We start from the raw sequence: 27,994 nt of genomic DNA on the forward strand, positions 1-27,994 counted from the left end.
AAGTGCACAATTATTATATAATATATGGAACCACACAGGAATCTTCCCATCATAATCCATAAAAAGTGCTCCAAGTTTCCAAAAGTCAACATCTGACTGGATGGATGAAGGGAGAAGCCTTACAGAAGAATCCAAAACTATGGAAAAAGAGTCATGAGACAAAATGCTTGAGGTTATCAACATACACAACTTGTCTTCAGAACAAGTTCCTGAAGCCTGTTAAATCACAGGTGAACAATTTTTGTTTTAAACAGGTAAGAGGTAAGTGTTAGGGTCTGTTAGCATTGACACAGATACTAGTACACTCAGCAGAATAAAGAGCTTTGCCTTGCACATAGCACTACAGGCTATAGAGCAACTTGACCTTTTCATATGAGGGACCTAATTCCTTAAAGGTAGATTTTCGTTGAGTTCTGGAAGATACTTCCTTACTGATGCAAGTTTGATGGCATCCTAAAAAAAAGATATGGATATTTAGAAGCCCTACACAAGTTGTGACTAATTTTTTTTCCCCCTGAGATTGTAATGCAAATACATTTTTCAGTGGGGTACTATTTTATGTGAAACTAAATGCATAAGGATTGCAAAACAGTGGTTCAGATTTTGTTCTGTGATACTGTAAATGCATTTAAATTAAGGATATTGCTTCCTACTTACACTTGTACCAGAAAAAAAACCAAAACTGAGGGGTTTGCTTATTGCTAGATCTTACGGGAACAACATGTAGTAAGTCATACATACTCTTTTATTTCTGAAATATCACAGACATTGCTTCATTCTGCTTGGAGCCTAACATAAAAAAATACTTCAGCTTTTAAAAATCATCAGCAAAGCTCAAATAATCCCATACTACATGTATTTTGGAAAATAAATATGACCTAATTTAAAATGTGAATATAAAGGTAAAAGCACCAGTTGCATTCAGTAATTGCCAGCAGTCAATGTTATTGCATGCAGAAAATTGACTAGTACACCCAATATAAATTATTGATGCATTCATATTGACTTATTCTGACTTTGATGGATAGAAAATGTGACACAATTGTAATATGCATATTGTATTAATAACATAACTAATCAAAGATAATTTTTAACAAACTATGACATAAGGCCTTAAATTATTGATGGAGAACAGTTTAGAGATGGTTAGTGCATTAGTTGAATGTGTTCATTTCACTGACCATTTCGTCTGGTCCCATCTGCCACAAGTTAGCTTCCTCATCTCTCTAGTACCCATTCAGGTGCATTTGGAGCAGCTGGGATATTAGTTCTCTATGGAGAAATAAGATATCACCATGACTCGCCAATGCTCCCTGCAGTTCCATGCTCCCCAGCAGCCTCTTCAACAATAGGACAAGGCCCTTCTCAGTTCCAGGTCTAATAATTTAATCTCATAAAACAATGTAACTTAGTCCCTTGGAGAGCCTTGCCTTATTAATAAAAAATGCAAGCATACAATTTACATTGTTACAGTGACATTCCTCATATTGCTTTTTTTCATTCTATCAAAAGCTTCTGGAAAAATCTTAATAGAGAGAGACATATTCAAGGAAATAATGTGGCCGTTTGACCTAGTTGGCCTAGGATTATAGCATGAAAATGAGGAAAAGGTGGGGGCAGAGGTGGGAGGGATGTGAGAAGTGCGAGAGTTACTGCATTAAAGGAGATCTGTTTCTTTAATTCTTTAGTTTGGCAATGCTAAGAAAAAAAAGAGTATGGATTGCAAGACAAGAAATGCTCACTTTTGATCTGCATGCAGTTAGACACTGTAGTAGCAAAAAGACCATATTTACTGAAGGACTCTTCTTCATAATAATAGTATCATTTAGCAATCTGTTGGACAGTGAACGAGGACAATTCACAATGTGAATCAAAGCACTAAAACAAGTGGCTTCCCATGACTTTTAGTTAAGTTTTGCGGTACACATTGGCCATCTGCAGCATGCAGTGTTTGCAGGCTGTGTCCATTTCCACAGATGTTTTAAGTTAGAAGTTGTTCTTTGTTGTTAACCCTGAACTAGCACCTCAAGAGGAAGGTCAAGAAGAAGCAAATAGCTGGAAACTTAAAGGAAACATTACCTGATAGCAGAAATCTTTTGAAAGAAAATACTTTTCATTGCCAGACTTCACTGAGGGTGGTGGGAAATGATGCTCGTTAGCAGACAGCTTAGTAGGCCTTCCAGAACTCCCCCTCCACCCTGCTGATTTTCTGCTGTATGCTGACTTTGAAAATGCCTACATTTTCTGAGACCAGTTTTTAGACTAGGCAAGTCCTCTTTATGCTAGAAGATTTGCCATACTCCCACACGGTCTTCTAGAGCTTGCTGCTTGCCCACCTAATCAGCACTCTGTATGCTTACACTGAGTCTCTGTCTTAGTTAATACATAGCGTGCTAAATGGGCTTCAATAATTACCAGCAGCAATCAAGGCATGAGTCAGAGGATGAAGTCAGCCTTTGAATGAACAAAAAGACATGTCAAAGAACTCTTTGATGAATGTTGCCAAAAATATACTTATTTTTGAGTTCGCGTAGTCAGAGAGTGTATGATTTCACTCGTCCTTCCATTAGGTAGGCTACAATTATGGTCCCTACTGAAACAGAATGAGGTAGGTCTGAAAAAGCAGAGGAATTTCAGGAAGTATTTGCCTAGCAAGCCACTGTTTACTGCAATAACACAGACCTGGGAGCCTGTAATGAAAAAGTATCTGGATTGTCCATGTGGCTCCAGAGAATCAAGGCTGTGTTTCTGTCTCCATCCTCAGCGCACTTACCTCCTCACTCTCTAAAAACAAGCTGGGAGGGACTTTTCCAGAGTTTAGTTTTCTGTCCTAGTCACAGGTGAGAGGTTATTAAGAGCAACTGAGGAATGTCACATCCCCACTGCAGTGTGATTTGTCCTATGTGACTAACATATAACAAGGGAAGCTGTAATGATTTTTCCACATTTCCAGCTCTGGTGGCACACGCTGAGGATGTCTGTGGTTCTCCAGCTCAGTCATTCACCAGGGGAATGCCTGGGAACTTCCAAAAGCCTGAGCTGGACTATTTCCCTTGTACCGATGAAAACACCACATTTGGCTTCCCTCTTGTCAGGCATGACTAACTCTCAGGACTCATAAAAGTACTTCTGAAGAACTGTTTTCTCCGGAGTATATTAGCTGTATAAAATGAGATGAGCTTTCTTTTTTTTTCTTTCTTTTTAAATGATACAAGGAGACTGTGTCCCATGAGACAGCAGAACCATCAAATTTTGGCTCAATGTACTGTTCAAATCTCACAGGTTGAACATGGTTGTGATATCAGTATGTGATTTTTAGGAAACATGGTACAAAGTACAGAAGGGACAAAAAAGTGTTTTCCCACTGCTGCTGGCAAAAGGAGTTCTTATTTTGGTATTCTGACTGCTAGAAAGCATATGATCTCCAACTGTTTCTTCCAGAAGAAATAAAAATTGTCGAGTGGCATTCTGCTTGCTTCCTGGATTTCATGGAAACAGCTGGCTAAACTTCTGTGCTCCCTCAACCTTCTGCTGGAGTCTGGTGTTTAGCCACAGGCTCGCTTTTTTGCCCTTGTATTTAAACATTGTTTATGCGTTATTAGTCTAGGTGGAGTAAGATGTTCTGCAAGGATTTGAAATGAAGGACCAAAATTGTGTGGTGGATTTGTCAAAACACACTTGAACAAGGACTGAGAGCTGACACTCCTGGTGTAAGTCAAAGGGTTTATCCATATTGACAACAGTTATTAAATCCCTGTGTGATTTCACAATTACACAACACAAACAGCCTAATTTGTGAAAAGGAGCTGCAAAAGAAGCTGTATTTTTCCTGAACTATGTATTTTATGATTAAATTGTTTGTTCCAGTGTCAGAGAAAACTGTGCCTCTTGACTATCTGCATGCTTAAATCCTCATTGTAATGCAGATTAGTCAGGAGCTGGGGCTAGATGTATGCTCCTGCTATTTGTTCACAATGCCTTCCTCAAACTATCAAAACACCCCAAAATCTTGTTCCTGTTGGACTGCAGTATGCATAATGTAGCTTTGTAATCAGAGCTAAAATGCTATGCAGACCAATTCTTGCAAAACAAAGTTGAGGATCAATTTAAAGGGAACTTTTTTAGATATTGGGATTTATCCATGCAAGAAAACGCAATTTTACTTCTTTGGGATTAATGAATTGAGTGGCACATTCTACACGGGTTTATGCTGTCTCTCATTACCTGGACGCTGCTTTTCTCTTGCTGATTTTCTCTGTGTATTATGGTTATGAAAATGTGAATAAGAACCCAATTCCTATTTTATATTCTAGGTGAAAGGCATGCAGCTGTGTCTCTTTGGAGGTGGCTTGGAAAGCTTTGTATAGAGGACAGAAGGCAGAGGTTTTTTAGGTTGTACTGTGCAACATGTCAGAGACAGCAGTGTCACAGGCCATACAGCAACATGAAAAAACTGGTATAGCTTAGGCGATGTCTACCCTACATAGAGCATACAATGTAAAGCTAAAAATATTGCAGGGTGGGATTTATTTACCCATATAGACTGTCCAAACTAAAGCACCAGAATCTAATTAGAGATGTTGGTCAAAGTGCTCTGCCCTGCCGGAACAGGTGATTTGGGCTGTCCACATTTCACTGGAGGTCTCAACTGCCCTTCCCACTCACACAGCAGTGACAAAACCATCCTGCCCATCAGCCTCCCATCGCTTAAGGATGGTACATTAAAAAAGTATGACTAAAAATCTGCTGTGGTTTTATATGCAGATTTCTGAGCCTCTCTAATATGTTTTCTGGAGGGGCTTGGGTTTCATTGGCTATAGCTATGTTATAATGAGTCTGTGCTTAAGCCCAGAGCAGATGGACACAAGCCCAGGCTATGGCATGGACATTCAGTGAGCTCCAGTGCTGATGGAGAGAAAGCCTGATCCCACCTTCCCCCTTACAGAGAAGCTGCATCCGTCCTGCCTGCAGCGTGAAGTAGCTTTGCTCAGTTGTCCCAGTCACCAGCCTGTAGCACATCACATCTTACAACAATTGCACCTTGCTGTATTCAGGCAGCAAAGTCATGCCGGGGTCATTCCAAGAGCCAATACCACGTGTAGTAAGGACAGAAGGGGTGCAACAGGCAGCCCAACATGACTATGGGGAGGTGGGAAGGGTGCTGGGCCTTTGGCAGTACTCTGGCCCATGCTCTGCTGAGCAATGCAGTCCCTTCCTCTGGTCCAGCAGGGATGCAACACCTCACACTAAGGGTATGATCACCTGGTGCCGGCTGGACATGTAAACGCAAGCTAGATCTTTAATAGCAAGGAAAAATGTCCTGTTTACTCTTTGTAAATTAATAAATATGGTGCTTTGTCCTGCTAAAAAGCATGCAATTATTTTATCTACTACTTCAAAAGCATTTGAAAACATGAAAGTGCTGTCTGTTTTATTTGGTCAATAGAGGCACAAACTTAAAAGGAAGCCAAGATTTTTTTTGCGTGTTTTTCTCAGTTTACTGATGTAGCAAGGTGATACTTAGCTGTGGAGCATTTGTGTGAGGAATGGTTTCTTTTGCACTGCATCATGAAATATATGGGAACAAGATTATATCTACAGTTACTGCAATCTCAAATTACTAATTTGTTTTAATGAAATTCAACTCCTCCCAAGATTGCCCCAGAACTATATAATGATTTGACGTGCTAATGCTTGCACTGGGATCTTTACATTAGCAAATAAATCTGGGAAAATAAACGTATCCATTTGTCTGCCTTGCAGGGATATTCCTGAGGAGGCAGCTGCACGCTGTTTCATTTCATTGTGTTGTTTTGGTTTTAACCAGCTTGGCTTTCTTTTCAGCCATGCTGCAGGACAGGAAGGCTCCATTTCAGTGGTAAAAATGTCTCTGTTTAGCCAAAAAATAAATGTGTCGGCTCCACCATGGAAGTTGTAAGGCTACACAGTGCAGCTCTATTTACAGTAGCATGGACTATAAAAGCACACCACCGAGAGAGCTGGTCATCTTCACAACTTCACTTCTGCATTCCACCCCTGAAAGCACCCTGTAAGACCAAGGCGGGTTTTATTGTGTTAGCCTTTGTGAAAGTGCTAAAGCACCATTTGCAAAGTTTTAGTTTCCCAGAAACAATAAACATGAGTGACGGATGTGCATCATGTGAATATAAAATCTTCAGAGACAGCTGAAATGAATTGGTCAACTAAATCCCACACTAAAATATAACTGAGGAATTCAACATTCAAAATGAACAAGTAAAAACATTGGAAAGTCTTAAGCAGATGATGAGATTCTTTCAGCAGATAAATTATGTATCCCATGTCAGGACCAAGCTTCAGCCTTTTGTGGGGAAACCAGCAGAAAAATATTAGAAATATCTTAGATGAAGTGGAAATGTGAATTCACTTCTAAATTAAGATCATGTCTTTGAAGTTCAGCAAATTTGGAGATTAGCCTCAAGAATATCTCCTTTAAGAAGTCTCACATGAGACAAAGAAATCAAGAGCTAAAAGCAGCTGAGAATGTTGTATCTGACTTTCTTTACATATCAGCTAAAGTGACCGAAATGATTTGGTTCACAAAAAGGACATTAATAATAAATGCTATTTTCAAGTAATTGACTAATTCCAGGTGAGGGCAGACCTAGAGAAAGAGGCTACACAGCTGCAAACTCTTACATATATAGCTGCTGTACATCTCATCTCTTAACTTTGCCAAATAATATACCTCTCTCCTGTATCAGCCTTCAGAAATGGGAAAAAAACCAACCAAACAAACCATGTTCTTAATTTTCACTTGCAAATTAGAGACTACCACCATTCTTACTTCCATTGCTTCACATGAAGATGCAGCCACATAAAAATTTTTACATTTTCTTTAAAGGCTATCTAGGCTATCAGGTACTTCATCTCATTTATATTTCAAAATTTAAACACTTTTAAAGAGAGACAGACATACGCAACCCCTCCTAAAATCACTGCCTCAGCTCCCTCGATAGTGTAAAGAAAGAGACATTTCTAGATAGCTAGTTTAAATTTAGGTATCTAACTTTTGGTGGCTTAGATTAAATGAGCTGAATCCCATCCTCAGCGAAGCTGTATTGCAAATGGAGATAAATAAATGCTCTAAAATCTCCAGTCTGAAGATAAACCGGTGTTTGGGATATACAGGCTTCTTCCTGTTTTGTCTGCTCACCAAAATACCCGCTGTACCTGTCACCCTGCAAATACCTTGGGATATATATACATATATATTTGCCACTTGGTGTCTAACTGCCATTACCGCTAGTAGATGTACATGAGTATTGAGAGCAGAATATATCCCAGTTTCAAGTACCTGAATTATTTTTACTTTGCATGGAAATATGATTAGTTGTAATGAGAATTCAGGATTCAATGAAGGTGAGGTAGCTTAATGGTGAGAATTTAGTGCACTTTTACAATCTGATTATCTTAAAATGTCTCAACTTATAGCTTTTTCAAGCAGACATAATGGACCTTATTCAATAAGTTTGCTTAATCAGGTGTTACTTGTGGAGAAATATTACCATTCTTCTAAAAATAAAAGATTATGTTTCCACGTGTTACTACTGGGCTTTTTCCTTTTCTTCCTATGAAAGGAATTTCTGATATAGCCCTGAAATTCTTTTATTAATGTCTTTATTTCACTGAAATCAAAATAGCCTTTAGAACTGGCTCCCCAGTTTTTAGGTTTTCATATATCTATTATGATAGTAGTAACTCAGAGATATTTTAGCTTCCATAAACGTTATTTGGGAAAAAATAACACAATCAACAAACCGTGGCTATGTAGGAACCAGGAAAGCCACGGTCTTCTGAGGAAACAGGGTCCTGGAGAATGGAAACAGGGCTGAGGCACTACCAAATGGGCCTCCTAAACCTGCCTTTGACACTAATTCATTGCATTATTTCAAGCAGCTTGTCACACCTCTGCCTCAGGGCCTTCACCTGTAAAATGGAAGTAGCAATACTTCCCGTATCTCAGGACAAACCATGAGCGTAGCCAGTGGTTTACCTGCTGCTCGAACGAGCTGTATGAAAAGCTTGGCGAGTCTCGGTGTTACAGTGCGTTGTCGCTGCCTTTCCCCACACGAAGGGCACAGCCTCTTTGTTTTGCGTGCAGAGTGACTGCTGGAAATGAGGTGAAAGTTGGTGAAAATGGCCTTGGTATGCATGCTTAAGGCCACAGACCGTGTCTGCTTTCCTTCACTCCTTTGGGAGTGCCGTGCCTAGCGTAATAAAGCACAGACTGAGCTGGGAACACTCCATTTTGTAATTGCAATAATTCAATGGTTTTTTTCTAGGTGCAGCTTTGCGCTCAAGATGGGATTAAGCAGTCCCAAGTAAAAAATGTAGTCTTAGGAAGACCACAGGGTCAACTACCCAGGCTGAGGTTTTTTTAATTTTAAACATATTGTGCATGTGTATATATATATTTATACACATATGAAACACCTTTCTACGTTTAAAGGTCAGGACAAAAAGGAACTCAATATCTGCCATGTCATCAATATATGAGGTTTTGAGGAACCAGGAAAGTGTCTTCCACATACGTCGTCTTGTGGTATCCTGTGTTGAGCTGGATACTCACCTGTCTGTGGTAACTCAAGCTGCCTAAACATTAAATTTCCAGTCTAAGCCAGCTGAACCTGAACACAGCACTTCCTCTGGTCTGAAAATCAGTGTTAAGGAAGGTGTACTATATTGTTCTTTGGAAGCACTTATCTTTCCACTGAGTATATAGGGGCCTAGATGACCATTTTAGTCTAAAATTAAGGAATAAGTTACAGTAGCATTGAGCAAAATGAGACCAGCCTTCAGGTTGCTTAAAATATTAAGAATGTAAAAAATATGTGAGAACTGTAAATATGCAGAGCAGTCTTAAATATATTCATTATTCACTTTCAGCCCCACAAAGAACAAGGTCATTAATGTTATGGAATATCTATGGATAATTTCAAAAGTCTGTTTTTTGATAGAAAATACAGATATTGCTGGTGAGGCTATGCCCCATATAAATTTCCAGCTGATGGTATATCATGTGAGAAACCCACTATTATTGAACTGACTGGTATCCTATGCAGAAATATTATGCCAAACAAATGACTAACATGTTAGGGATGACAAAAATCTGTCCCCTCACTCTATCAGTATCTCACTATGGTTTTTCAGTGCTGCTTATTTAGTAGCAAACTGAAAGCCTATGGAATGTAGAACAGTAAAACAGATGAAAACTTTTACAACTGTGAAAGAAAAAAACGATTCAGAAAACATCAGGACAGGGCAAACGTAATGAAATTCCCCCTTGTTTTTTGAGTTGTGATAGAGCTACGTAAGAAAAAGAACAAAAAATAACACATAACTGAAAAAATATGAAAACATTGTGAGTCTTATTCTTCTGCATTAACTGTACATAGGATCGAATCCTGTAGTCCATACTCAAACATTCAAATTGATTCAAGTTTTCTCTGGGTAAGTAGGAAAGATCACATCTTGACACTACTTGCCAAGTGGTACTTTTTACTGATGGATATAGGAGATAGGCTGTGTGCCATTTCAGTCTGTCGATTCTCAGTCTATGTATCAGATAAAAAGAAAAACTAGTCTGGAACTTAAATGATAAAACCATTGAAATCCAACACAGATCCGAGATGTTTGGAAAAAGCTAAGAAGCAAGTATTGCAGTGAGTGCTGTAACTGCAGCAAGAAAGTGCCAAATGGCAACCTGACAGAAGTAGTTTAAAGATCATTCTATGACTCTTAGTGCTTGAACAAGTTTAGGGCTATTTTGGATCGCGATCCAGAAGGTCATTCCTTATTCATACCTAGGGAACTCACTGGAGCTGTTCTGCCCTCACTGATGATGTCACTGGGAGAAGAACATCACCCCCATCTTTTAATTTCCTTTACTTTATGATCCAAGTTTTCCTTTGTCTCGTGTACTGAGAGGTCACTTTTATTGTTGCAAATGGTTGTCATGAAAAACACCAGTTTGTGGAGCAGGCATTTTGGGTGATATTTGGGGTGCTGCTATGACATTGTTGTCCATTTTGAAGTCCGCCGTAGCCTGTGAACCTCCATGCATGTTCAGAGAAAGCAATTTTCCTATTGTTCCTGTGCCGTATGCACATATAGGCACATATATGTTTTTGAAAACTAGAGCTTTTAGTGATTGGCTCGACTAGCACCATCCTTCACAAGCTTGTTTTAGTCTATTACTTCAAATTAATTTTTTAAGACTAGAGCATTAGAGAGTATGTCTGCTGGGGCTACAGTTGGAAAGACAAGTCTGAGGGCTAGACTATGAAATAAAAACAGCACATAAGGGAAGAAAACTGCCTAAAGGAAACATACTGCTGTTTGAATAGCAGGCGAGAGGTGGGAGGCAACCAGTTGAAATAATCCTTGTTAAAAAAAAAAAAAAAAAGAAAGCAAAACTGGGGAAAAGGGTCCAGATCCTCTTTAATATTCCAAACTCAAACTGAGGCTTTGCCAGTTTTAGCTACATGTTTTTCTTATCACAGTGGTTGACTTTCAGGAAGTACTGGGTAAAAAACCTGAAAACTGTGAATGCTTTAGGGATTGCACCCTGCCCACTGGCAGATATACGTTGGGGAGGTGCGGGGCAGAAGGTGCTGTGGTTGCCTCTTTAGCACTCCTCTGATACATCTCATATGGCACATGGCAGGGAAATGTCATTTTGTGTAAAGCTCTGTGCACCCATTAAGCTTTGCAAGTCAAATTCTGAGTTCCCAGAACATTCCCAAAAGGGGGGAATCTTTATTTGTGAGACAGAAAAGAATAACAAAGCAGATAGGACAACCAGGAGATTGTCATAAACACTCTGAGATTGTATATACTGGTTTCTTTTCCTTTTCCTTCTAATTTATGGACTTCAAAAGCTCACTTTTTAGTTAATTTCTACAAAGTAAATTATTATTATTATTATTATTATTATTATTATTATTATTATTATTTCTTACAGAAAACAGGTTCTTCTGCAGCTCCAAGATCTGGAGCTTGAAGAAAACACCGTATAATACCATGAGGCTCGTCCTATCACTCAGAAACAGCAAAGCTGAATCTAAAATTCTGTCCAGAACCTGTAGCTCTGACTATACTCAAACCCCAAGTCCTTTTGAGGAGCTCCCTCATATTAGTCAGGTGCAAGCAGAGCAGGTAGTATGGGACATTCCTGAACAATAGAACATTCTTTCTAACAGAAATATTCATCTAGGTCAAAGGAGATGATGCTGTTGCCTCAGCCTCAAATGGTATTTGATGCCCATTCCAATTCCTTGTTCTTGCTCTATGGGTATTTAATACCAGCAGCTTCCACAGCCTCACCTGGGGCACCTAAGAAACCCAAGCCTGAATCCTAATGCAGTTTCAGGGACAAGTAGGAATGGCCACATTGATGTGTTTTGTGTGTACATACCCTCAAAATTGTGTCCAACAGACTACCATGAGTTGTGATTTTTGGGCTTATATACAGCTAATAGGTCAGTGTAACTGCAGCCTTCATCTGGCAAAGGCTGCCTGAAATATTATGGCTTATGCTCCAGATCCTTTTCTTTCGTCTGTTGGGCACATTAACTGTAGTTCTCCAGGATTTGGTTAGATCTGAGATCTCCAACTTTCAAATTTATACCTGCATCCTAATGCTAAACTTGTTTTCTATCTATAATAAATTTCCCATTAATTTAGCTAACGCAAATCATGCATTTAATTCTTATGAAGTCAAAAACACTGACTAATTAAGACTGAACAATAGTTAATATGCCCTTCCTAACTAACTGTCTTCCAGAGCAAAGAGGGACAGTTTGAACTTATATAGTCAAAAATTAAATGTGAAATCAGATACCATTGAAATGACCAGAAACTCTTAAGATTCCTATTTTAATCCAACAAAGAAATCCTCCTCGAAAAACAGAACTGGTGAAGCTGCATCTGTCCTGCATCATGTAATCCTTTGTGGGAGAATAAGAGGAACTCCATATCGGCTCAGAGTAGGTATGTGCATACATGCACGTATGTAGAGTTACTTTAAATGTACGCTACTCTCTCTCTCCCAAAGGTAAAAGGGGAATCAGTTGAATAGTTTGCTTTCAATTGAGTTATCTTCACATTTAACTCCTTCTCTACAAACAGACTGGGTTTAAAACAGGACAGAAATGTTTTTTTCTAAAGTGGTTTAAGAAAATAAAGTGCTGAAAATTGCCGCAATATCCATTTTTAAATTATATTTAACAATATAATTGCTGTTAAATCTCCTCTTCTCCCCCTCCACTCCCCAGAAAAGAAGTACATTTGAGGATACAAAATGTCATTGAAACACTGAGAAAGAAATATTTCGAACTGCTCTGTTGCTAGCATAGTATGGCTATAGCAAAACACATACTAGTGAGTTGGAATCATATCATTCTGAGCATCTGCACTACTCCTCCTTGGAGAGTGCATACTAATCATCTCTCTTCATGGTCAGTAACCACATAAGGACAACACCAGACGATGCCAGTGGTTTTGGTCCTGTAGCATTTATATGCTTTCCTGCAAAGATAGTCATGCCAGATAATATTCGTCAACCTTGTCTTTGGTCTTCTCTCTTGATTGAGGCAGATGTTTATTTTCCATCTGCACTATATGTCAGTGCAACTGCAGCCTTCATCTGGCAAAGGGTGCCTGTAATATTATGAGGCCATCGCATAAGCTGCTGGAAAGATTACTCTTGTGAATAAAATCAGTTTATGGCTAAAAACATTTATTCTTCATTTTGATAAGCCCTTAACAAATGAAAATTTGCTTCCTTACACTTTTGCCAAGCATAGGACCATGTTTATTTCTAGCTATATGGGTCACGAAGGATTCCCAGCTGTTAGATAGAGTCAGTTGTGCATTGCTGCACTCAACAACATCTGTTTCACAAAAACAGTATCCAGCTTTTAGCGCTCAAATGGAGGTTATACCATATGCCAGCAGACCACTTAGTTTTTACCTTGGGAACCAACTTTACACTAGTCAAGGTAACAGAGGAAGTACTGAGTATTTAAATGCTACCAGGCTTCAGTCACATCTTCATGTGCTCTTGTCATTTCCAACTATATATAGTAAAATTAGTTCCAAGCATATACCGCAAGCTGTTCCTCTGTTTAATTATTAACTGGAAGAAAGTTTGTTTGCAAAACAGTTAAAATGTTTTTTGTGATAGGCTCTGATGTTGAAAGTGGTGCCATAAGATGCTTCTGCAAATACAGAACCTTGTTAAAATGTCAAATAATATCAGCTATCAACAAAGGCAGATCAGGTTGAATACCCTTTAACTACTGAGCAGGATGTTAAAAAGCCATACTACCATGGAACTCTTCAGAGCCTCACAAACCATTCAAAATGTCTGGCGGTGTTATACTACCAGGATGTTTTTGATTATGATTTATGTTGTTCTACCAACTGTCTTCTTTCCTCTCATTTGGTTTTAATCACTTAATGGCTCTCTAGAAATAAAGTTTTAAAAATACATATCTTTGACAGCAACAGATAAATTAGATTAAAGGAAATGCCTCTAATAGGTGAATCATTCTCTGAGGAGAATACCAAAGAATTTTATGTCCTTACTGTTAGGAGGAGAACAGTTGTCACCAGTAACGTTGCATGGTATTATATTGCACTTAGTGATGTAGTAAAGCGGATTTGTTTGCTGATGATTCATTTCTATCATAAACGTTTTGTTGCGAAATACATTCCTTAATGCCCAGTAAGATGTTTTCAATAGCCCATGGATTAAATTTGGTGTGTACTCCAGAATAGCTACAAGATTCACATTATATTTGATTCCACCAAATCATATCACTGAAAAGGTGGATTATGCTGGTAAAGTGAATGAGTTAGATTCTGTTAACACAGACAAATTTTTCTTGTATGTAATTCAATTGACTGCAGTGGAATTATTCTTCATTGAATTGGTGCAAAAAGCTGATCATGATACTGTAGACCAGTTTGCTCCAAATCCCATCCTTATTTTGTAAAACTGAAGAACAAGATGAGTCAAGTTGCTCCAAATTGCTTACATCTATTTCCCTGCCATTACACAACCATGTAAATACCAGGTTCGTATCACCATGTAGGCTATGTCCTGCCAGCTTCCAGGGGGAGCATTAACAAATTCACTTAGTCCTTTGTAACTCTTCTGTGTGCGTTCCATCTATGTACTACAAGTCGTATCTGGCTTAGGCTGTGTCTTTACCTACCTTTTGAGTTGCACTACGAACATGCCTCAGGGTCCTCTTGCTGACTTCTACTGGCTTAGGGACAAGTCTCTGGTGAAAGATCACTGTCCTCCTGCCTGGCTGTTCACGGGTTTTTTTCACATGAAACTGATGCAGCGCTCACATCCTGATATGGATCAAGGCGTAGACAGAAAATCATCCACCTCCAATAACAGATGTTCTCAGTTCCATATTACAGTCATTGCCAGAGCCTTACAAAGCCATACTTTTGGGAAATGTGTCAATAAATCTAACAAAAGACAAAACAAGATTCTAAATATGGCAAGTCAGAAATTATATTAAGAATTCAGGGGTTTGTTCCCAACAGGAACGCTGACAAGAACAAGGATTCCAGGGCAGACCTGAACATCCGAGGCAGCAATTTCTGAACAGGATGATGTGACCTTATGGTTTAGTTTATGTACCCTTTTGCGGAAAACACATGTTGAAGCTTCAGATAAATACAAATAGAAGAGAAATAAGATTGCCTAGTTTTTAAATTCAGGTTAGGTACTTGATAGACAAAAAATCTTTCCAGACGGCTAGGTCCAAACTGGTTTAGCAAAACTTTAGTCAGAAGACTTACATCCATTTATACTGTCTCTGAGTTTGGCCTGTAACTATGGATTCTGTGTTGGTTTTTTGATTTTGCTCACTGTAGTCAGGTATGCAAATGAGCTACTCCTATAACAACATTTACTCAAATCGTGGGTGGAGATCTGAGTTTTCAAACCTATTTTCTGTTTTCAAACCTTTAAGAAATCGTTCAGCTAAGAATGATCTACTCAAAGGGCATTATGGAATACCTCATGCATTGTACTTGATATTATCTGTTCTGTCTACTTACGATGGAAAAAACCCTTTCTGTATATTTTGAATATTTTTTTCTATCTTCATCAACATTAAGTTCTTTGGAACACTGGTGCCTTTCTGTAAGTGTGTATCATGACTGTGTTTGGCTAATTCTGTATTACAATAGTTGGTTCTTCCCTCATGGGTGAAAATCACTGAAGTTTTGGGCTTCCCATTTTTGTCACCAGCAATTGTCTTAATAGTCACAGCTTCCACAAACAAAACAAGGGCTTTATTTAAAAATAAAGTTGCAAAAATGAAAGGTACGCTATCACTTTATAGATTTCATCTTAGATTGCACCTTATTTTCCAAAGGAGGTATGTAATAGTAGTCTTTCTATCTTTCAGTCTTCAGAAATTTATAAATTGCTGGAAAATCTTCCCTTCTATCCATTATTATTTGGTATCCAGTACAGTTCTGAACTGTTGGCCCTTGCTCCACTTGGGAAACACAAGGATTCAGGGGAATGAAAATAATATTGAAATGGTTATGGTGCTGGGAATATTTGCTGTTCCAAATCAAATAACAGCAAAAAATGTTCCCTCCTCTATCCATGACCTTATCACAGAATTTTTTGCCATATTTCTGACCAAGCATGCTAAACTGATAACAGTAACTCTGTACATACAGCATTCAGATGTGCTTTTACTCCCATTGATTTGACAGGGAATCTGCTGAGTACATTAAACTCATTCTGGACTTTGAAACTCTGCTCTTTCCCTCTAGTGAATCATTGCCAGGAGCAAAGGACCTCTCACTGCCCCTTTTCAGCCCCTTCGTTTCCACCACACATCTGTACAGTCTTGCTCCATGTGAGAAGAATTGCGTGGGTACTTTGAAAGCCCATCTTTGGTCCAGAGAATCTATGCTGCTGCTGCTGAAAGCCATGATGTCTCACAGCCATCAGCTGAAACCAGCCGCTCTTCATTTGTCAGCAGTAGACAAAATGTCAATATTGAATCTGCGAATCCCACTGAACGCCTCCTCCCAGACTGTCATTTTTCAGAGTCCAGCATAGTTCTGCATGGAGTCCCACAGCCTCAGCAGGTTAGCAGGAGGCTGGCAGGAGGGTGTCCTTTCCAGGGCAGAGGGGTCAGATGAATTCTTGTTCAACCTTTTGGTGGTTTCACTGTGATTTTCTCCACTCTTTATACATTTAATCTACCAAATCAATGATGACTGGCACCATCCACTTCTGACTCCCCATTAACTATCTGTCATCTAGTCTTTTTATTGTGATTTCATGCTTCCGCTTCATGCCCCTTTCCCCTCTCCTCCATTTAAAATTCTCCACTGGCTTTATTTAATCTCTCCCTAAGCCTACAAGTTTGGTGAGCTTTTCTGAACAAAATATATTAAAAAACAAGCTGGTTTTCCAGGTGGGTTTTCCCAAGCTCTCACAGCTCTCATTAGAGTAAAGTTTTTACAGTTACATCTGTGCAAACAGTGAAAACAAATACAGCGTAATGGCACGGAGCTGAAGGAAGTTAAGTGCACCTCTCCACCTGCCAAGGCCCAGATGTGGGAAATAACATGGCACAAAGACCCCAAATATTGGGACACAGCAAAATTATTGCTACAGAAGGCTTCAGTACTATGTTAGTTTAATTTCTTGAAGCATAATGTTTTCTGCAACCATCATTTCCCCATTCCTGCTGCAAGCAGTTTTACAGCACTAAGCATGAGGTAAGATTTATAATGTCACTACAACCAGAAATGAGCAAAACGTTTGACTGCAGTGAAGAATGCCCATCATTAAGAGAGACCATAAAGAGAGATGTTTGTGTCTATTACCAAAGATAGGTAAGACACGCAACCTACAGCAGAACTTACTGCCTTACAGAGTTTGGAAGTGTATTAAGAGAGTAATAGAAAAGTCTATTTTCTGAAATTTTTGAGATTTCCTAACCTCCCTCCAACCCCACAAATGAGGCCAGTAACACTCACTCTGAATCTCTTTCTCTTCATAAATCCTCTTATTTATTCTCACCAAGTGATGCTATTTGGCACATAAAGGCAGTGTTGTTTCTTAAAGTTGTTTCTTAAACAGAGAAACCCCCTGTTAGCACCAGACACTTGTATCTACCAGACAGGCACTAACCAACACTAACTAGTGATGGTGAAAGCCTGGAAAGCTTCTGAGATGTAGTCCACCACACAACTGCTCATACTGGATCAGCCACAGTTCTATTGTATCCAGTGTCTGATCTTTAATAATAAACAAGATAGTGCTAGAGCTTGCGCAGCACAACCCTCCCTCAAATACACCCCTAACCTATGCAGTTTTACGGACTTTATGGGCTGGACATACAGCCACATCTTTCCACTTAAATATCCCTATTTTTACACCCATGTATGCATTCTATGATATCCTTCAGATATGAACTCCACAATTTAATTACCATGTGAAAAAATAATGCCTTTCGTTTTGCTGTTTGATAAGGCAAATGGGTTTCTCTTAATTTCGGCATTAAGAGAGGTAATTACTAGTTGTTCCCAGTTCTCTGCCTCCATGCTGTTTGTGACTTTACAGACTTGCCCTCAGTCTCTCCTTTTCCAAATGGAGGGGAGTTGAGTCAATTTAATCCCTGTTCATGCAGGAAGCCTTTCTCCATTCTTTTGATCGCCGTTTTCACACTCTTCTTCTGCTTTATCCTTCCCAGTATGGAGGGGACCAGAACTGCATATAGTACTGAGGGGACACACCAGGGATCTACAATGGCATAATGATCTATTTTGGTTTTGATTCCTTTCCCAATAATTTCTAACAATCTATTTGGGGTTTTTTATGGCCTCTGAGTTTTGAGCTGACATTTTCACACCCACAGTGAGTCAAGATCTCTTTGCTGAGTGATAATAGCTAATTTAGAGTGCATCACTGTATATGTATACTTTACAATTGTTTTTCCCTATGTGCATTATTTGGCACTTATGGACATGGAATTTGTTATATTATTTTCAGTCATTCAGTACTGCAAGATCCTTTTGTAGCTCTTTGTACACATTTACTACCATGAATGGTTTTGAATCATCTACAACTTTGTCACCCCTCTTTCCAGATTATTTATAATTTGGACAGCAGAGGTTCCAGCCCACATCCTTTGCAAGACTCTCATGGTATCCTCCCCTTATTGTGACACCTGATCACTTCTTTCTACAACTTGTTCCCTGTATAGAAAAGTTCCTGTACAGGAACCTGTGTGTCCTCCTCTAGAGCAACTATCAACACAGATAATTCATCCAGCTCTTCTGCTATGGCTTTATGATCCTTACTCTTTCCAAATTTGAGTAATTTCTTAGCCCTTAAAAGTTGTTTCACACAATTTCTTCTCTGCTATGAAAAATATTCATGTTATTGGTTTTATGCTTTTATCAAATTATTTATCAATATTTTATTTTGCTTTCTTTATTAGTGTTTACATTTACAGTGCTATAATTTATGCTTTCATTTTTTTTCCTTCTTTCGACACTTGACCAGAAGAGTCAAGTGTCCTTCCTGCAACCGGAAGAAGGTCTTTTATTCCTAATTACCTTTCCTATTCTGTTGAGTCTTCTCCACCGATTCTTTTCCAGTCCTTCAGGAAAACTTATGTCTTGGTGCACATAGGTTTGTTTCTAAGTTAACAATTATAATTATATATACAATAATTCAGAAATTCAGAGAATCTGTAGAGCAATAGGAAAGTAAATGGCTTGTAAAATCACAAAATTACAGCTGTATGTAATACAACACAGAATAAGAAGGTATTGCAATACACAACTTTCTTTTAAATGCTACCAGCATCTCAAATAATTGGGATAAACAGAAAAGGGCAAATGAAAATAATAAAATGCCTTGTATTTACCTTCTGACAACACAGACAGTCCACATCTGCCAAATCAGGATTGGTAATGAGGCCAGGTAACCTTGGATTTCTGCAGGGAAATCTTTGTTTGTCTGATTTTGGGTTTTTTTCCAAATATTTACTATATTTCAAGTATTATCAAGGGAAAATAATTTGTTGGTCTCAAAAGAGTGAAATTCCATGATTAATAGAAATTATTTTAAATCCCAGACTCATCTTTCTTTTTTTAGCTTATGGTAGTTGGAAGAATTGGACGAGAAAGGTGTTTAGATTTCAAGTGTAAGGATTTGTTTTCTGTCATGTTACATTGGTCTTGAGATCTTTTTAAGAAGAGGTATTTATCAAGCTGTAATGCAGGTTTCAATCATCTCTGTCAATGGAGGATAGTGGAAATTGATGAAATATGAACAGAAGTGTGGGAAAAATATAGAAAAGACTTTCACATAGATCCTGATGTGTCCAAGTTACTTGACTCTTCAATTTGCCCCAACAGTCGACTTACTATAGTATTTTTCTGTGTTTGTTCCTAACCTCACATGTGAAGCTTTTGTTCTTTTCATGTGACTAAAGTATCATACATGATCAAAAACTTTTGTTATTTATCAGCAAGAGACCAATAGCCACACAGACTTGATTAATAAGGACCATATTTCAAAATAACCAATTGATATGGGAAAGATTATTCACAGAATAGGGTACCGCTAAATGTACATTAAAATGAGGCCTTAGGTTAGTGAATAATATGCAACTAGGCAAGTGTTCTCCATTTGTATTTAGGTCAGAAGTTCCCCATCTCTGTTTGAAAAAGCCAAATTTTTAGAGCTGAGAAAAGGTTTGCATGCCTAAAAGCTTCTAGCTTGTTTAATACTTCAGCTGTTCTGATGGCAGATATTATCTCTACCTGCAAACCATGACTTGTACGTGTCCTAAACCCCTGTGGGTAGTGATCAGCAGTAATTCTACCACTTGTTTTGATGATACTTTTGGAGGCTGTTGATCCTCCCACTGCAGAAAGACTCAAGACTAATGGTAGTTTATTTGTCTACACCTTCTCTGTAAAGTTTGAGACTAAGTAATCTTTTCAGTCCTGATATTGCACACAGGAATAACTGTCATCAGCTAAATGGACCTGTGAAGACTCTATTTAGTTGGTGAAAATTTTCTGTTTGGGTTTTGTTGCCTAGTGTTTCCCTGAACATTAATGTATAAAAAATTTGATCCTTGTTCTGACTTTCTCAGCGTCGGTATAAGGGGTTTATGATCTCAAAAAATTTGAATGTCTGAAATTTTCTCCCTTGGCTTCTTTGGTCGTCAACAGAGAGAAGGAGAAGGTATCTGTCTGACCTGTTTTAGATATCTGCTTTATGATGGTATAAATCACGTCTTGGAAGAGTATGTCTCCTGCTGCTAACACAGGGGTCAAGGCAAGTAACTCATACATGGAGTCTCTTCTGCAGATACCTTTATGTGGTCGATTGAATCCCACCCAGAGTGCACTGTCACTTTTTCCGATTTGTAAAATTTCATTAACAAAAACAGTTGAAGGAGAACATGCAGTACGTGAAAATCTGTTCTTTTACCTCTAGCTCACTGATTTGAATACAGACTGAGAGTGCTCATGGTCTAACAGCTGTTCAGTGACCTATGTGCCATGCTTTGAGTCTTCAGATTTCAGTTTTGCAAAGTCCTAAAAATAACCTTCTTTTTGCCATCCACCTGCTCCGTTGCCACTGCCTGCATACTTGGGGTGTTTTCTCAGGCATGTTAAATGTGCTTTTTTGTACCTCCTTGAAAACAAGATCTTTAGGTAATTATTATGCCAAATGCAAGAATAAGGGGAAGAATACAGATTTGCCTGCTCTTGACAGCAAATTCTATTGTCTAGAGCTAGTACCAACCAGCAAAGTACCAGCCAGGATATCAGGAGACAGGGACTTCCTAAATATGATTTTGCACACAAGTCCTCTGCTGCCTTGATATCATTTTTCAATGCGAACTAAGACCTTTGTCCTAATTTTGAAAATAATTCATGATTTAACCCCCAGTTGCATCAAATTTGCATCTATGAATCCTGCTGACAGCTAAGCTCTTCTGAGACTACACTGACCACAAAGCTAAAAGCAAAGCTGGGGACACAGTGTTCTATGTTCAGGGCATCTGGCTAAGGAACAACAGCCCAAAGGAAAATAGCTTTAGGAAATGTTGCAAAAGCCACGGGAAAGCCTTTCATCCCCAGAAATTACAATGCACAATTTGAACACCTTTCTCTCTTTCCATCTCAAATTCTTATCTGAGAAAGCCATACCCCAGCAGAGTCTTGGCCTTAAATGTATTGGAGATTCCCCGAATCCTTCTGTGCACTTTGCTATTGCAAATGCCTTCATATAGTGCCAGGACTCCTGGCAGCAGTATAAAGCCCTGAGATGTACAGAAGAAATATGGTTCTGCTTCCCAGGACCATAGCCATTGAGTGTGCAAGTGGTGCAATTGCACCCGGACCTGTAGGTTGAAGCAGAGGTGAGCAAAGATGGAGGCAAGTTTTCGTTCCTTATGCCAAGGAACATGCCAGACTCTGGTGCTTCAGGTTATTTGGGGAAGACAGTAGTTTCATTGCCTGTTGAAGAGGTTTACATTATCCTCTGTTCAATTTCCAGGGGATGTTACTATGTGCCTGACAGGACTAGAAGCCAGTAAAAGGATTAAAAATGCAACTTTCCTTAAAACATTCATGCAAAGTCTGTATCTACCTAGTTGAATGCTTAAACTACTTTGACTTTCGGAGGATTATATAACTATACATTTTCCATATACAACAGTATTTTAAGGAGACTACCTGAAAAGTCTGTCCATCAAGAGCCCACCATACAGAAGCATTAATATATTAATAGCGTCTTTTGGTAAAGTGGGCAACAAAGCTGCAGAGCGTTATTCAATCCAGTGCAATTGGACAAGTTGGAAAATGCTTGCGGTATCACTGTGAAGTGCTTTGATTACGAAAGTGTTCGTGATGTAATGACGGTGCCATTAAATCCTGGGTACATGTTCATACCACTCTCATACAGATGCGTTGGGGACCCCACGAGGGTTTAAGAGCTGTTTCCTGTAGGCAGTCAGACTTCACAGGTAGTCAGAATTGCATCCATTTTGTTGTCCTGAGAATGTAACTCAGGATTACTAAGGAGAAGAAAAAAGTCCCTAAAATAACCCCCATTATCAGTGGTGTGCCATTCACCGAAGGTTCCCGGCCCTTTCGTTAATGCAGAGACGCACAAGCAGTGGATGTGAAGTTTGGAACAGCTGTGGGGGTAGATCCCACAGAGCAAAGGTAAGAAGGAGGAGGTGGCTGGCGAAAGAAATTCCAGAAATCTACGTAATAAAAACGTTTCCAACCATAACCTTAAAATAATAGCTATGCTGTTCATCAGGCATTCCAGCCAATAGCTCATGCTCAGTCCCATTGCATCATACACTTGCATCCCACTGGTAATGACTTGTTCTTTGAATTGCAATTAACCTATTTAAGACCAATTAAGAAACAGATCTTGAATGGGCCTGCACTATTACAGCTCAGTACTCACAGAAGATGACAATGATGTTTTAATTAAATATGGGAGCAAAAGGTCTCAAACTGAAGCTTACAGCTAACTAAGCAGCAGTCATTTGGTTACTGAACAGGCAAGGAGCTTTATGGTCTCCTTCCACATGGTTCAGCCTCCATAGCTCTCAAGTTTGCTTAAGGCTAAATAGCTTTCCTAATCTATTATTGCACAGAAGAAGTCCCTCCCGCCCCCATTTTCTAGATCGCAGTTTGGTATGTTTTAACAAACTATGATAATCCCTTGGTTTTTCCAGGGCAAGAGTATTGCTGATAAAGTGATTTCATTTAGGCAAATTAACTCTGTTAGTTACATGAAAGATTGAACACTGTTATCTTATGCTGGTATGTGCAAAGTCTCATAAGTGCAAAATACACATCAAGGGCCAATTTCACATGAAAAACTCCTGATAGTATAAGAGCTGGTTAATATTTCTGAATTATTAAGTCTGACAGCATAATCATGCTTTTTCGTTGTTTAGGCTGTTGATACCAGATGTTTAATGCACAGTAAAATGTGATAGTGTAATACGAAGCATTTTAAGGAAGTGCAATTTTGGAAAATGAAGAAACTACTTGGGGTAATTTAAAGCATAAAAACAGATGCTGGAACTTGGAGCTGCTCTAGCTTCAAATAAAGTGGAAGCCTTCCTTTAGAAACCTATGGATACTCACCATCATTTGCTTTTCTCTCCTGGACACAGACCTGGCTGGCATTGCTGTGGCCAGCTTGGGCCAGGAAGTCAGGTCGAAATGTCGAGTCTCACTACCGCGCGGTGTTCAACACTGCACCTTGGCTATAGTCACGGCAAATGCGAAGGAGGGATCGCTCCCGCTGCGTTAGGGCCGGTTGTTCTGCCTCTGCTGTTTGTTGAGCACATGGCGACCACAGGACTGAGTTAAAAGCTTGACTGCAACACTCTTCATGGCGTAGCATGGGATTCGAAGAAAGTCTTGCAGGTATTTCAGGGACACCAGATTTCAATCTGGATGTGTTACCAAGTTGGTTATAAAAGTTGGCTGAATTTAGACCACATGATGCTTTTGTTACCTATTAAAACCTGAGATTATTAAAAAATACTGCACAAAAGGATAAAACAGTATCTATGATTATATATTTATTTTCAATATATATTTGACGGGAGATATATATGTATAGTCAGTGAGTTGCACATTAAAGACTAGCTTCATATGGAAGCAACAGACAATAATGAGCGCTGATCAGTATTTTGCGACTGCTGAGTCTAATAACATAATCACGCTTCCCTTCTTGCTGCTTCTTTTGGCACCAGATGTTTAAAGCACAGTAAAATGGAACCTTAATGTTCTCTGTAATTAATGGGTGAAAGCACAGAAGTATATACAGGCGGGTTGTGTTTCTATTAAGATGTTGTCTTATAATTTATGAGAAAAAACAGATGTTCCTTTAAACAATTTTCACTTGGTGTGCCTGGAATTCCCCTTGAGAAATGAAGAAGTTGTGGGAATCTTCCATGACAAAAAGGAGTGAATTTCATACTTAAAAAATAATTGTTATCATACAGAAATTCTACACAGCCAGAGACAGGAAACTTTGTCACAGCACGAGCCATTCCAGTTTGTCTCCTTGCATGTTGCAAGAAGTCCAGATCTTAGGCAAGGACCTCACAGAGCTCAACTGAAGAACAAAGTTTACCTACAGGAGAAGATTAGGTCTCTCCTGATCTCTGACTATTTAACATGCTGATTTGTGGGGGTTTTTCTCTTTTTTCTTTTTTTTTCTTTTTTAAAGTCACTGCTTGTTGTTGCCCTAAGTAAGCTCTGTCAGATCTGCTTTGACACCCATCTGAACCAACTGGTATTGTGACTGTCTTCAGTGGCTCTGATTTTCAGAGAACAGCTGTTGAGAACTGTCTAATGACTGGGGCTTTTTTAAGGTGTCACAATTCAAGCACCCAAAAGAAAGCACCCAGATAAGCCTTAGTTCAAATGGGGTTTGGGTCATTAAATTATGGCACAGTGAATTACATCTTCAAAGCACCTTCCAAGTATTTTTTTGGCACAGCATCCTTCACAAGTGAAGAAATTATTTTCCACCCATGAAAAAGTGTGGCAGAAATGGAAGAACACAGTGAGAAGCTACACAGGTAGAAGCCAGACTCAAATCAGAAATCACAGCTCAAACATTTCATCAAATTCTTGCAGCTTTGCTATTTATCTCACATCAGCTGAAGGGCAAAACCCATCTGTGAATACATGCTTAGTCCATGGCAAAGAACAGGTTAATTAGCCTACCTCAGTCCATGGTGAAAGAGGTGTAGTGGCTTAGATTGTGCACAGCAGCGTTCCTCTTGTCACTGGTCTTCAAATCCCATGCTTAGGCCTCTCAACCACAATTTGAAAAATTCATAAATAGCTAATCAATGTATTTGCTATAATTTTCTAAATTGGGAGAAATCTTCCATTGACTTGGCTTCTGATCACTGGTTTCCCCAAACTCCAAATAGATGTGGCCAAAGGCTGCTGCCATGTGGTCCAGACTGATAGGCAGGACAGTAGGACCAAGCATTACTTGCTCAGCACTGTTTTCTAGAGCAAAACAAAGATTCAGGATCAGATCCTGGGTTTAAGATTGTCCCATTATCTCATTTCAAATTAAAATAAGCTTCCCCAATCTTTCATTGCACAATCTGCTAATATTTTTTGAAAACAGATGTGTAGTAGACAGCTGTTTTGTTTAACAACCAACTGAGAAAACCAGGCTCCTGCATGTAGTAAATAAACAGATGAAATGTTCAATTCAGAATTGCTTCTTTCAGAAATACCAGCCTGAAAATACTGGCTGGGGCACGGCTACCCACGTCTCTTCTCCTTCGCAATTCACATTCTTCTGCTGGAAAACAGGGCAATTCCTCTGTTGCCAGCACATATGAATGAAGAGCATAAACCATCCACTCTCCAGTCCATACATTGTTAGTTTAGCTTATACAAATACAATTTAAAAAAAAATCAAATTTGGGGAGCTTTGGTGCAAAATTGCACTAATGGGCTACTTGTAAATAAAGATTCCAGCAGGAAGTACAAATAATAATATCCTCATTTGAACCAAGAACACCCATCCCTCAAAATCCTACTGACTCACCACAGGACTTTGAGTTTTTCCTGTGTTCAATCACTTAGCACATTCTTGTCAGGGCTTCTGAGAATTTCAGTTGATACATTTGGGAAATTCTCTTTTTGACCTTCTCTGGGGGGCAAAAAATAAAAGAAAAATCTATTTCTGTATGGTTTTGTGGATTTGACATTTACTTCCCTCATCTTTAGTAATCCTGGATTGGTAGAATGTCTGAAACATCATTCCACTATGCCTCCATATGGCCAAGATTAAAAATGAATACAACTACAGCACATCTGTCAAAAGTAACTTACTATTTAATGAGGAATCAGAACTCCAGGAGAAAAAAAAAAAAAAATCTTTGTTCCTTTTTTACAATACAGACTTATTTCTCCTGGCAGACTGGTCAACTGGGTATTGTTCTCATTAAGTCATATGACTCCCAAAGTGTCAAAGAATTATTTGGGATGCCCAAAACAGAGGAAAGCAATATTTTCTGAGATTTATACGCATACATATGTGTATATTTATTTGCATAACATAGTAACTATGGAATACAATAAAGATTTCCACTTCAAAGTTCAGGATTGCTGGAAATAATTCACAGAGGGCAACTGTATTAAGGAAAATTCTTGAAAAGCGTGGAGTTTTTTTAAGTTTGTTTCTCTCTTTTTTTAAGAAAAAAATTGTAACCCCCCTACATCTCACAATAAGCTCCATGTAAATCAATGGGTTATGATAGAAACCTGCCTCAGGAGGAAGGAACACTAAAAATACTTACCCTGAAACTGAAGTTATGATGATTCCTTTGCTTGGAGACACACGTCAGTGTAACAGAAGTGTTCTCTGCAGTTTCCCTAACCCCAGCTGTACTTTTCAAGGATACAGTTGACTCTGACGATAAGCCAGGCTGGCTTTACAGAGCACTTTGTTCATTCCCCAAAAGATCTGCTGCTCGAGGACTGGGTGTCAAGATAACTTACCTTGCTTTGCTTGCTATGCCCTGGGAGACTGAAAGAACTCCTGCTCCCAAGAGATTTCATAAGAGATGTGTTTTTTAAAAGTCTGTTTAAAGTCAGGTGGTTTTGTTTGTTTCCCAGTGAGAGGACTGTTCCTGACAGTATTTACTTATTTCCAGAAGGTTTAGGTCAATATGCCTACTGTATTGATTATACGGGCAGATTCTGATCTCGGTTAGGCTGGAGTAAAGTAAATTAAATCATTCCGGATTTAAACCAGTGCAATGAGGCTCAGAGTATAGCCCATAGTTTTGTTGTGTGTGAGCTAGTCTTCTCATATTTGCTCAGAGAGATACATTTTGGGGAACGTGAAGGTTCTTCAGTGTTGTCGTCACAATTTGTGCATTGCACGCGTGCTCTACTCTTTGGTTGCTTTATTGTTGCCGTGCCGTTCATGTAGATACAGTCACAAACCACCGTGGAGAAAAACTTGCACAGAAATCAGGAGATGGATTAAGCTTCCATAGCTCCCATTGATTTTAAAGGCTTTTAAAAATAAGGATCAGGCATGTTAACAAGACTGTGGGCAGTGTTTGTTTAGAAATGGATAGCTAAAACACTAACCAGTCATGACAAATTCCCTTTTTTTAACAGAACCTCAATTTAATGAGGAATCTCCTTCCCTCAGAAAAACAAACGTGTTTGTGTGCTAAATATGAAACTGAGGTGAGAGGATAAATGATTTGTGTCAAACTTATGTCAGGAGGAGGAAGCCACGCTATCAGAGCAGCAGTTAAACCAGGTATGAACAAAGGTTGTCATTAAAGAGCAGATTTTGAATATATTGTCACAGAACAAATTATGAGATGAGAGAGCAAAACAAGGAATTAAACAAGACGTGGGAGCACAAAACCAACAGAAACAGAGAGATGAAAAAAATGAGTGGGAATTTTGGGGAGAAAGATAGTGCTGCTGGCAATCAGGGTGGGATTCAGCTCCATATTAAGACACCTTAAACTTGGGCTTCTTTTGTAGGTCTTTACTTGTGCTTTAGGTGTCCAGCTCCCCTTGGTGCTCACTGGAGAGCTACGCTGCCTGGAGCCCAGAGCTCATCATGGTAATGCACGTCCATTTGATGGGAAACATCTCCATTGACTGTAACGGGAGTTTAACAACCTACCTTACATGTAGACACCTACGTATTCATATTTGCACATTAAAACACATCTAAGTGTCCTAATCTGGACCACAATAGGTTATGTTGAAATGGCAGGTAACGATGTGACAGGAGGCAAGCTGAGAGTCTGGCAGTGGAAGCCAGGCAAACATGACATTAACCTGAGGAAAGTGGTGGATGCAGAAGGTA

The 27,994-nt window shown here is 39.0% G+C and overlaps 1 long non-coding RNA gene across 5 annotated transcripts; it reads right to left on the bottom strand.

The window, feature by feature from the left end:
* Window positions 1-26,687, bottom strand: LOC129203379 (uncharacterized). 5 transcript variants are annotated; one of them, XR_008576001.1, is made up of 7 exons: window positions 26,451-26,687; window positions 25,697-25,801; window positions 24,850-25,143; window positions 23,251-23,626; window positions 18,667-18,801; window positions 14,265-14,532; window positions 1-1,272 (listed from the first exon to the last, which is right to left on the bottom strand). It is a non-coding gene; the product is annotated as an uncharacterized LOC129203379 (long non-coding RNA). The 5 variants fall into 5 exon arrangements; XR_008576000.1 differs by having other exon boundaries at window positions 1-137; window positions 1,182-1,272; window positions 18,667-23,626; XR_008576003.1 differs by lacking the exon at window positions 18,667-18,801.
* Between the last annotated feature and the right edge of the window lie 1,307 nt (window positions 26,688-27,994).

This window comes from Grus americana, chromosome 2 (genome assembly GCF_028858705.1).
Source record: "Grus americana isolate bGruAme1 chromosome 2, bGruAme1.mat, whole genome shotgun sequence".
NCBI classification, from domain to species: Eukaryota; Metazoa; Chordata; class Aves; order Gruiformes; family Gruidae; genus Grus; species Grus americana.